The sequence below is a fragment of the Mauremys mutica genome, unplaced genomic scaffold (genome assembly GCF_020497125.1).
Source record: "Mauremys mutica isolate MM-2020 ecotype Southern unplaced genomic scaffold, ASM2049712v1 Super-Scaffold_100467, whole genome shotgun sequence".
Classification (NCBI taxonomy): domain Eukaryota; kingdom Metazoa; phylum Chordata; order Testudines; family Geoemydidae; genus Mauremys; species Mauremys mutica.
In genome coordinates, this window is record NW_025423346.1 from 47300 (window position 1) to 56840 (window position 9541).

Genomic DNA, 9541 nt, shown 5'->3' on the forward strand with positions numbered 1-9541 from the left:
TCCCACAGTATACTTGTCGGCAAGTTCAAGAAGTTTGGGCTGGATGAATGGACTATAAGGTGGACTATAAGCTGGCTAGGTCGTCGGGCTCAACGGGTAGTGATCAATTGCTCCACGTCTAATTGGCAGCCGGTCTCAAGCGGCGTGCCCCAAGGCTCGGTCCTGGGGCCGGTTGTGTTCAATATCTTTGTTAATGATCTGGAGGCTGGCGTGGACTGCACTCTCAGCAAGTTTGCAGATGACGCTAAACCGGGAGGAGCGGTCGATACGCTGGAGGGTAGGGATAGGATACAGAGGGACCTAGACAAATTGGAGGATTGGGCCGAAAGAAACCTGATGAGGTTCAACAAGGACAAGTGCCCAGTCCTGCACTTAGGACGGAAGAATCCCGTGCACTGCTCCAGACTAGGGACCGAATGGCTAGGCAGCAGTTCTGCAGAAAAGGACCTAGGGGTTACAGTGGACAAGAAGCTGGATATGAGTCGACAGCGTGCCCTTGTTGCCAAGAAGGCTAACGGAATTTTGGACTGTATACGTAGGGACATTGCCAGCAGATCGAGGGACGTGGTCGTTCCCTTCTCTTTGACGTTGGTGAGGCCTCATCTGGAGTACCGTGTCCAGTTTTGGGCCCCACACTGCAAGAAGGATGTGGAAAAACTGAAAAGAGTCCAGCATAGGACAACAAAAATGATTAGGGGTCTGGAAGACATGACTTATGAGGAGAGGCTGAGGGAACTGGGATTGTTTAGTCTGCAGAAGAGAAGAATGAGGGGGGAGTCGATCGCTGCTTTCAACGACCTGAAAGGGGGTTCCAAAGAGGATGGATCTAGACTGTTCTCAGTGGCACCAGATGACAGAACAAGGAGCAATGGTCCCAAGCTGCGGTGGGGAAGGTTTAGGTTGGATCTTAGGAAAACCCTTTTTCACTAGGACTGTGGTGAAGCACTGGGACGGGATCCCTAGGGAGGTGGTGGAATCTCCTTCCTGAGAGGTTTTTAAGGTCAGCCTTGACAAAGCCCTGGCTGGGATGATTTAGTTGGGGATTGGGTTGGACTAGATGACCTCCTGAGGTCCCTTCCAACCCTGATATTCCATGATTTGAAGCTGTTCCCGTGTATCAAGGTGAGCTGCAGCTCAGCGAACCCCAAGGATCTGAGCGAGGCGAGCTACTTTGCAGCAGAGGCAGACCAAGCAGCAGGTACAACGCGGGGTCGCACCCCAGCCGGCAGATAGAATCTCATGTCCGAGATCCCAGCTCCCGTTACTTTGCAAAGTGTGTGCGTTTGCTCCGGGTTTTAGCTGTGGGCCAAGTGCCCTCTGGCTTCTCGTCCGGGCTCCGTCCTCCATGCGCCTGGGCATCAGCGGGACTGTCTCAGGAGAGCAGCTGCCGCATCCCAATCTCCGCCCAGCCGGGGAAGGAGCAGAGGCAGCCCGGAGAAAAGACTCCTTTGAGCGCCGGAGACGGCCGGAGCATCATATTTGCATAGCCACCGTGCATTGCGTGCAGCGAAGCGAGTCCCTGGTCAAGGGGCTGGTTTTGCTCCCTGTGTCCCTGATTCCGATGATCCAACTCAGGCTGTCAATCGGTTCAATTCCATTTCCTCTGAAAGCTAGCGGTGTAGCGGGCTGGGAGAGTAGTCACCCTGACTTTTGGGAGCGTAGGCGGTTGCCCCAGCAGCGCCTCTGCAGCACATTCTACATACTCTGTTTTCTTTTCAGTTCGTATAAATCGTTTGCCTTTTACTAAAGATTTTCATAGAGAGGGATGTTTATGAGTTTGTACCCAATTTTTTAAGGCTTTGCTTTGGCAAGGCTGTTGCCTGCTGTGAGAAAAACAGAAGGGTGCTATCTGAGCTGGTGTCACTGGCTGAAGCTTTTCTGTAGTAGTATGAAAAAAGCTCAGAGCTCTGAAAATGATTTTTTGGGTTTTTTTTTCTTAAAGTTTGTCGTGTTAGTGAGATGGTTTCCTAGTTAGCAGGGGATCGTTTTTTGACGTGTATTCCGCTGGCTCTTTAGTTTTGTATGTTTTTGGCAGGAACGGTGGAGGAGAGTATCACGGTTGAAGAGCAGCAGAGAAATGCGTTGTTGTTTGTGTTAACGTTTGGTTTGTCCTAAGAGTGTATGGTTTGGAGTCATTTGTAACTCTTCGGTTAGTTATTGGTAGCAGCTTATTATTGGGCCCCTAAGTTGAAAGACTGCTCTTGCAGATTTTAGTTTGTCATTGTTGGAAGGTCAGTTCAAGAGCTGCTTTCTTAGTCTAGTCCGTGAGGGTTCTTCCGCCGCGAGGGGTGTGCATGCGTAGCAGAGTGTGAGCATTGCTTCTTAGCGCTAAGATCAAAGTGTAATGGGGGACATGACAGACTGTGTATATGTATATGCCGTCCAATACCAAAACACTAACAACCCCCTACAATCTGTATGTTACCCCCAATGACACAATAACTGATGCTTCAAACACTTTGTATTGTTTATTTTTAAATATTCTCTAATAAACTTTAAATTTTTATCAGTTTAATCTCTGGTATGTCCTTGATGTGAGGACTGGATATTAACTTGATTTTTGAAGCAGGGGGGATTAGAACAGAAGCTTGCTTTGTCTGCCCCATGCATTGACCTGGTATTGCAGTGCTTCCAGGAACAGGGTATCTCCTTTAGGGGAGAACCTTCTGGTTCGAAAACCAGAAAAGAGTTGAACTGTGACACTTTCTTTAAAGCAGATGTTTTTTGAAGTAGCAGAAAAATCTGGGTATTTTTCTTCCTTTACAGTTTCTTGGAAGTGTTTTGTCAGTCTATAGATATGAGAGGTTCTTCTTTGTCTTGCTAGAGAATTATTTAAGAAGCGGGACTCCTTCTTTCTGCTGTGAGTCTTTTCAACAGTATGAGGGACAAATGCTTTCCAGATTCTGGGTCTGTTGGGGAGATGGGTTTTTTTTGTTTGGTTTTTTTTTGTTTTTGGGGGTGGGGCGGGGTGGTTGGTAATATTTGACGTCACATGTATATCCACAACTGCATGAGTTACATAGACCTCTCCCCACCCGGCCTACGTTCTATGTATCTTGGTTCGTAAGATCAAGACAAGGCACTAGGTGTCGTGCTGCACCCGGCACACAAGGGCCCCAATCCTGATTTTTTCCCCCCAAGCCTACTGTAATTTAAATGTTAAATAATAATCCTTAGCTTCTCATTGTTGCCACCCTCGCTATTGGAAAATCCCCAAAATCGCGACAGTGGCTTACAAATCAGGGGGATTCTTTTTAAAAAAAATGTAATGTGGGTTCTCTTTCTTTCCCTTCTGGTTTTCTGAACCAGGCAAGCTAGAAACTTACCTTTCTAGTGTGGCCAGAGCCCCAGAGAGCAGCAGCCCCCGGCGCCTGGGGCTGGCAGGCAGCGGGGCTCCTCACGGTTGTGTGTTCCACACTTTGATTTCACCCACCAAGTATCAAATGTGAACTCCTCAGACACTAGAACAGCCTTAACATGGAGTCACAGACAGACCCCTTGGGCACCCTGACTCTATCTTGCCACCCAGGGGTAGTAGAAGCTGCTACTGTAACACGCAAGCTCTGTATGTCCTTTAGGGCTAACCCTAGCCAAACAGCCGGGATCCCTTGCTGATGCTTAGAAGGTGTGCCGTCTCCCTGAAGTCCAAGCAGCGGGGCGGGGGGGGGGGGACGGGGAGGGGGACAACAGTTTCTTCCTGACAGGGATTTTTATTCCATTCCCCCAGAGCTCAAGCTGATGGGGGCAAGTGTTTGTGCAGGGCTCTGCCTCCTCGGAGGTGTGTGAGGGGGAGCAATCACCCAAGTCTTTTGTCCACGGATGATCCACAGTGGCTTGTCTGATGTCTCAGTCAGGGCCTTCTCTTGTTGGAAAGGAGATGACGCCTCTTCTGGTAAACTGGCATTTCACACTTGGTAATGCTTCTCTCCTGACTGGTGGCGTGGCGGGGCGGCGGCAAGGGGGTTTACAGCTTTAGTGCCAACGCTTATATATCACCTTACAACATGGGCTACGGCTATTATAGGTGAGAATAATGCATGCAGCAACTCATGAGCTTGTCATAAACTCTAAACACGTTTTTATAAAGCTAATGCCTGTTTTAACAACACTAACAAACAGGTGAGCAAGACTAGTTTCCAGCCATGCGTTTGTCACTTTTCAGTAAGGCCTAGGGGCCTTGGCATGAGCTGGCACCTGGTCTGCCAGTGTCAGAAGAGGATCTGCCCTCTCTTATCCCCAGGTGTCTGTACTGGGAGCAGTACTGTTCAACTTATTCATAAATGATCTGGGGAAAGGGCTAAACAGTGAGGTGGCAAAGTTTGCAGATGATACAAAATTGCTCAAGATAGTTAAGTCCCAGGCAGACTGCCAAGAGCCACAAAGAGATCTCACAAAACTGGGTGACGGGACAACCGAATGGCAGATGAACGTCGGTGCTCATAAGTGCAAAGTAATGCACATTGGAAAACATAATCCCAACTATCCCTATAAAACGATGGGGTCTAAATTAGCTGTTACCACTCGAGAAAGAGATCTGGGAGTCGTTGTGGAGAGTTCTCTGAAAACATCCACTCAATATGCAGCGGAGCATTGGGAGTCATTAAGAAAGGGATAGGTAATAAGACAGAAACTATCATATCGCCTCAATATCAATCCATGGTACGCCCACATCTTGAATACTGCGTGCTGATGCGGTCGCCCCAATCTCAAAAAAGATATATGGGAATGGGAAAGATTCAGAAATGGACAACAAAGATGATGAGGGGATATGGACCAGCTTCCATCTAAGAAGAGATTCATAAGATTGGGACTTTTCACCTTGGAAAAGAGATGACTAAAGGGGGGTTCGAGGGAGGTCTATAAAACCATGACCGGCGTGGAGAAAGTAAATAAGGAAGAGTTATTTACTCCTTCTCATAACACATGAACTAGGGGGTCACCAAATGAAATTAATAGGCAGCAGCTTTAAAACAAACAAAAGGAAGTCTTTCTTCACGCCCCACACAGTCAACCTGTGGAACTCTTTGCCAGAGGATGTCGCGAAGGCCAAGACTATAACAAGGTTAAAAAAAGCACTAGATAAATTCATGGAGGATAGGTCCATCTATGGCGCTTTGTCAGCGGTGTCCCTAGCTAGGTATCCCTGTTTGCCAGAAGCTGGGCATGGGCGACAGGGGATGGAGCACTTGATGATTCCCTGTTCTGTTCATTCCCTCTGGGGCACCTGGCATTGGCTGCTGTCAGCAGACAGGATACTGGGCTAGGTCTTTAACTTGGACGGGTAGCTGAGAAGACGGTAAATCAGACAGAACCTGTTGGACAAACCTCTTCATTTCCTTGTTATTGCCCGACTCCTTTATTCATTTCCTTTTCCTTATTTCCCAGCAGACCGACTAGCCACCAGATTTGGGTGCTAGCAGAGGGACCTGTCGAGCTCCTTCTTTTCAGCAGCGTTGAACATGCCAGGGCACAGTCAGCTTCTGGATGTTCATCTGAATGTAACGCCTAGCGCTCAGCTTTATTCCTCAGGAGGAAGGGGAGGTGGGGCGCTGAGGACAGGGAGGAGGATGTTGGGGGTGGGGCGAGAGGAGGAGGTCGGGGGCGAAGGAAAAGGCCAGGCAGAGCAGACAGGGTGGGGGAGGGGACGCTGGGGGATCCCCACAGATGCGGGTGGGGCTGGCGGGAGGGTCACAGCGGATGGGGGGACACAGGGGGCAGGTTGGGGGGGCTTGAAGGGGCTGTCGGGGCCCTACAGTGGAAGAGGAGGGCCCGGGGCAGGGGCTGGGCCTGGCGCCTGGAACTGGGGCTCTGAGCCCCCAGCCCCCCCGTGCGGAGCCGCCACTCACCGTCCCGCCTCAGCGCCCCTCGCCCCGCCCGCCGGGTACCCTCACGCCCACGTCTCCCCCCGCTCTGGGACCCCCCAGCAGCACCGGGGCGGGTCCCACTGGTGCTGCCCGCGGGGACTGAGCCGCGCAGCCCCCCCGGCTCCCTGGGGCTGAGGCCGCCCCTGTCCGCGAGCGGGATTCGATTCGGCAGCGCGCGCCCGTGGGGGGGAGGGGGGGCAGCAAAGCCTCGGAGCGAGGGAACCGGGGCCTCCCCCCACACGCCGAGTCTCTGTCCCGCGCTCTCTCCACCAATCAGGGAGCAGGGAGGGGCGCGGCGAAGTGACGAGTTACGGCCCCTCCTCCAATAGAGGCCGCGTGCGAGAGAGAGAGAGAGAGAGAGAGAACTACGCTTCCCAGAGTGCACCGGGAGGGGGCGCGTTGTCTGAGAACCCGGCGCGTCACTTCCGCTCTGAGACGAGCCAGGAACTACAACTCCCAGCCTGCCCCAGGGCGCCTCCGTCCTCCCCAGCCCAGGTGAGGGCGGGTCCCTGGGTCAACCTGACACCTCCCCTCCCAGCGCAACTCCTCATCCCCGCCCCGCCCCCCCGTGCAGGGTGTGAAGCTGCCCCGCCTAGGAACGTGCTGCGCTGCTTCGCCCCTTCCCCCCCCCGCACAAAGCGGCTGGTCGGGGCGGGGGCGGAGCCGGGTCTGGCTCTGTCCGGGGACTCGATCCACGTGTCCGCCCCGCGGGGATGTTCCCGGCCCCCTTGTTCGCTGGGGCTGTAACACCCGCCCCCCCCTGTCCGGGTGTGAGCGGGTCTGGGTGCGTGGCCGACGGGCCTCGGCACAGGTGTACCGACAGAAACACGAACCGCTCCCGATTCGCTACTTTGGCTGCACTGAGCATGCGCGGCCGAACTGAGCATGCCCAGTAACCCTCGCTGTCGCCACTGCCCTCTCTCTGCCCTCACTTCTACTCGTGATTCGCTGCCTCCTCTTGGGGGCGTTTAAAATGCTCAAGGGGGCAAATCGCAGCGGGGGGGCTGCCAGGGTGTGAGCGGGGCACAGAAATTAACTGGCCAGAGGGGGTCAAGCTGCTGTAGGCAGCGGCAGGAGAGAGGCTGAAGGGGAAAAATGGGGGGTGGGGAGTGGGAGCCGGGGTTAAGCCCAGGGGGGGAGAGACACTGCGAGACCCTGTGCGGGGACAAAACCCCCGTTTAGGGAGGGGGTGGGGGGGGAAAGTGGCCCGTCGGGATGAGCCCCCTGCTGGGCTCGCAGATCTGGGGGTGTCGGGGTTGTGGGGGGGGCAGAGGCTGTTTTCAGTTCTGCCGCCTGTCAGCCCCGGAGCAGGGGGCGGGTTCCCAGGGCTGGGTCTTAAAGGCACCGGCAGCCCAATTCCCAGACTGTCAAAGCTCAGGCCTTGTCTACACTACAAGACTATTTCGAATCAACTTAGTTCGAATTTGTGGATTCGACCTTATGAAGTCGAATTTGTGTATCCATACTAAATACACTAATTCGAATTTCTGAGTCCACATTCACGGGGCCAGCGTCGACTTTGGAAGCGGTGCACTGTGGGAAGCTATCCCACAGTTCCCGCACTCCCCGCTGCCCATTGGAATGCTGGGTAGAGCCCCCAATGCCTGCTGGGGGAAAAAATGTGTCGAGGGTGGTTTTGGGTAAGTGTCGTCATTGAACCGTCAGTCACAACCTCCCTCCCTCCCTCCCACCGGGAAAGTGCCTGCGGGCAATCTGTTCGTGCACTTTTCTGGTCAGTGACAGCGCGGACGCCACAGCACTGCAAGCACGGAGCCCGCTGCGATCATCGCCGTTTTCTCCTCCTCGCACTTTATCGTCCACGTCTTCCACAGTCAGCTGCTGAGAAATTGGGCTACTTTTCAATGGTGCTGCAAGCACTGGGGGACCATAGGGGACGTTTTACAAACATCAACGTCGGGTGGCCGGGCAAGGTTCATGATGCGTGTGTTTTCAGGAACTGTGGGCTGCTCAGACGCCTGCAGGAAGGTAGTTTCTTCCCGGACCACGAAATAACTGTTGTGGATGTGCAGATGCCTATAGTCATCCTCGGGGACCCAGCCTGCCCGCTAATGCACTTGCTCATGAAGCCCTATACAGGCGCCTGGGACAGCGACAAGGAACTCTTCAAATACCAGCGAGCAGCGAGCAGCGTGACCTGTGACTGTTCAGTTTCTTTACAGAGAAGCTGAACCTGCCCCTGTTTCTTTACCCACTGACTGTTGACTCTCCTCTTCGGTTACATACCCCGTTCACCCTGTTACCCCCACTTCCAGCACACGTGTAAAAATAAAATACATGTCCCATTATTACTTAACAAAGGTTTCTTTATTCATGACTGTTCGTGAAAGGGTTGAAACTGGGACGCAGGCTGTGCTGGGTAGGGTGTGCGGTGATGTAAAGACCGCCTCTAAACTCAAGGAATGACAGGCTCCTGCTCCTAGAGCGGTCCGCAGTGCCGGAATGCTTCTTTTAACGGAGCCTGCCATCCCTCTTTATGGAATTCTGTGTGCGGGCGGATATGTGACCTTGTGGTGGAGGAGGACGGATCCAGATTCCTCAGCTGCGTGACTCAGCGGTCCAGGACAAGCACCGCTGTATAAGATCTGTAACCGCCCTCCCCCGCTGCAAAGTCACATCTCCCCCGCCCACACAGATCCTGGAAACCACCTCCAAAAACCGACCAGGTTGCCTACTGACTGCACCGTGTGTGTGACCCGCTGCTGATCCTGCCCCCGTGTCTGTACCCTGGGAAAGGTGACTGTCCTATGCAATTAACCACCCCCTTTCCCCACGCCCCCCATTCGAACACAGTCTTCTTTGAAAAAACATAACGGAAACAGTAATTAACAGCAAAGCATTTTTATTAATTAAGTAGACAGTTAGGGGATGGGACTGGGATTGGGACTACTGTGAGTCTGGAAGTGAAGGACTTCGGCAAATGTAGGGTATGAGAGCTTTTGGGTACTTGAGCACTGTGCTGTGGTGCAGTGACAGTATTCACGTCCCCGGCCGCCCCTCCTCCTGATTATTTTCGGTGAGGGGGGTATGGGACTTTGTGGCGGGGGAGGGTGGTTGCAGATACACTGCAGGGGGGCTCTGTCCTCCTGCGGTCCTGCAGAACATCCACAAGGCGCCTGAGCGTGTCCGTGTGCTCCCTCACTAGTCCAAGCATTGTTTCAGTCGCCTGCTTGTCTTCCTCACGCCACCTCTCCTCCCGTTCGCTGTGTGAGCGCTGGCACAGAGAGACGGTCTCCCTCCACTGGCTCTGCTGGTCCGCCTCTGCTAGGTAGCAGCCCATACATTCCTCGAACATCTTGTCCCTTGTCTTTTTCTTTCGCCGCCTAATCTTCGCCAGCCTCTGCGAGGGGGATGCTGTGGCAGGTCTGGAGACAGTGGAAGCTGTGAGATGGGAAACAGGGAGTGAATTCCTTGCAAAGATACATTTTTGCGAACAATTAACTGAGTCTAGGCTGTCTCTGGGAATTCTGGGTTGAGACCCCTGTGCCTGCTGGGGCAGAAATCATTTTTGCGGTGGATTCTGGGTAAATGTCACCAGTCATTCCTTCCTCCGGGAAAGCAACGGCAGACAATCATTTCAAGCCCGTTTTCCCAGAATTGCCCTGGCATACGCCATAGCGTGGCAACCATGGACACTGTTTTGCCTTTTGTGTATGTCA

The 9541-nt window shown here is 53.3% G+C and overlaps 2 non-coding genes across 2 annotated transcripts; both read left to right on the top strand.

Moving 5' to 3' along the window:
* Positions 1 to 1699: 1699 nt before the first annotated feature.
* Positions 1700 to 1815, top strand: LOC123361331. The gene has a single exon (XR_006576146.1). It is a non-coding gene; the product is annotated as a U5 spliceosomal RNA (small nuclear RNA).
* A 653-nt stretch (positions 1816 to 2468) lies between these two features.
* On the top strand, positions 2469 to 2651 carry LOC123361330. The gene has a single exon (XR_006576145.1). It is a non-coding gene; the product is annotated as a U2 spliceosomal RNA (small nuclear RNA).
* The last annotated feature ends 6890 nt before the right edge of the window (positions 2652 to 9541 follow it).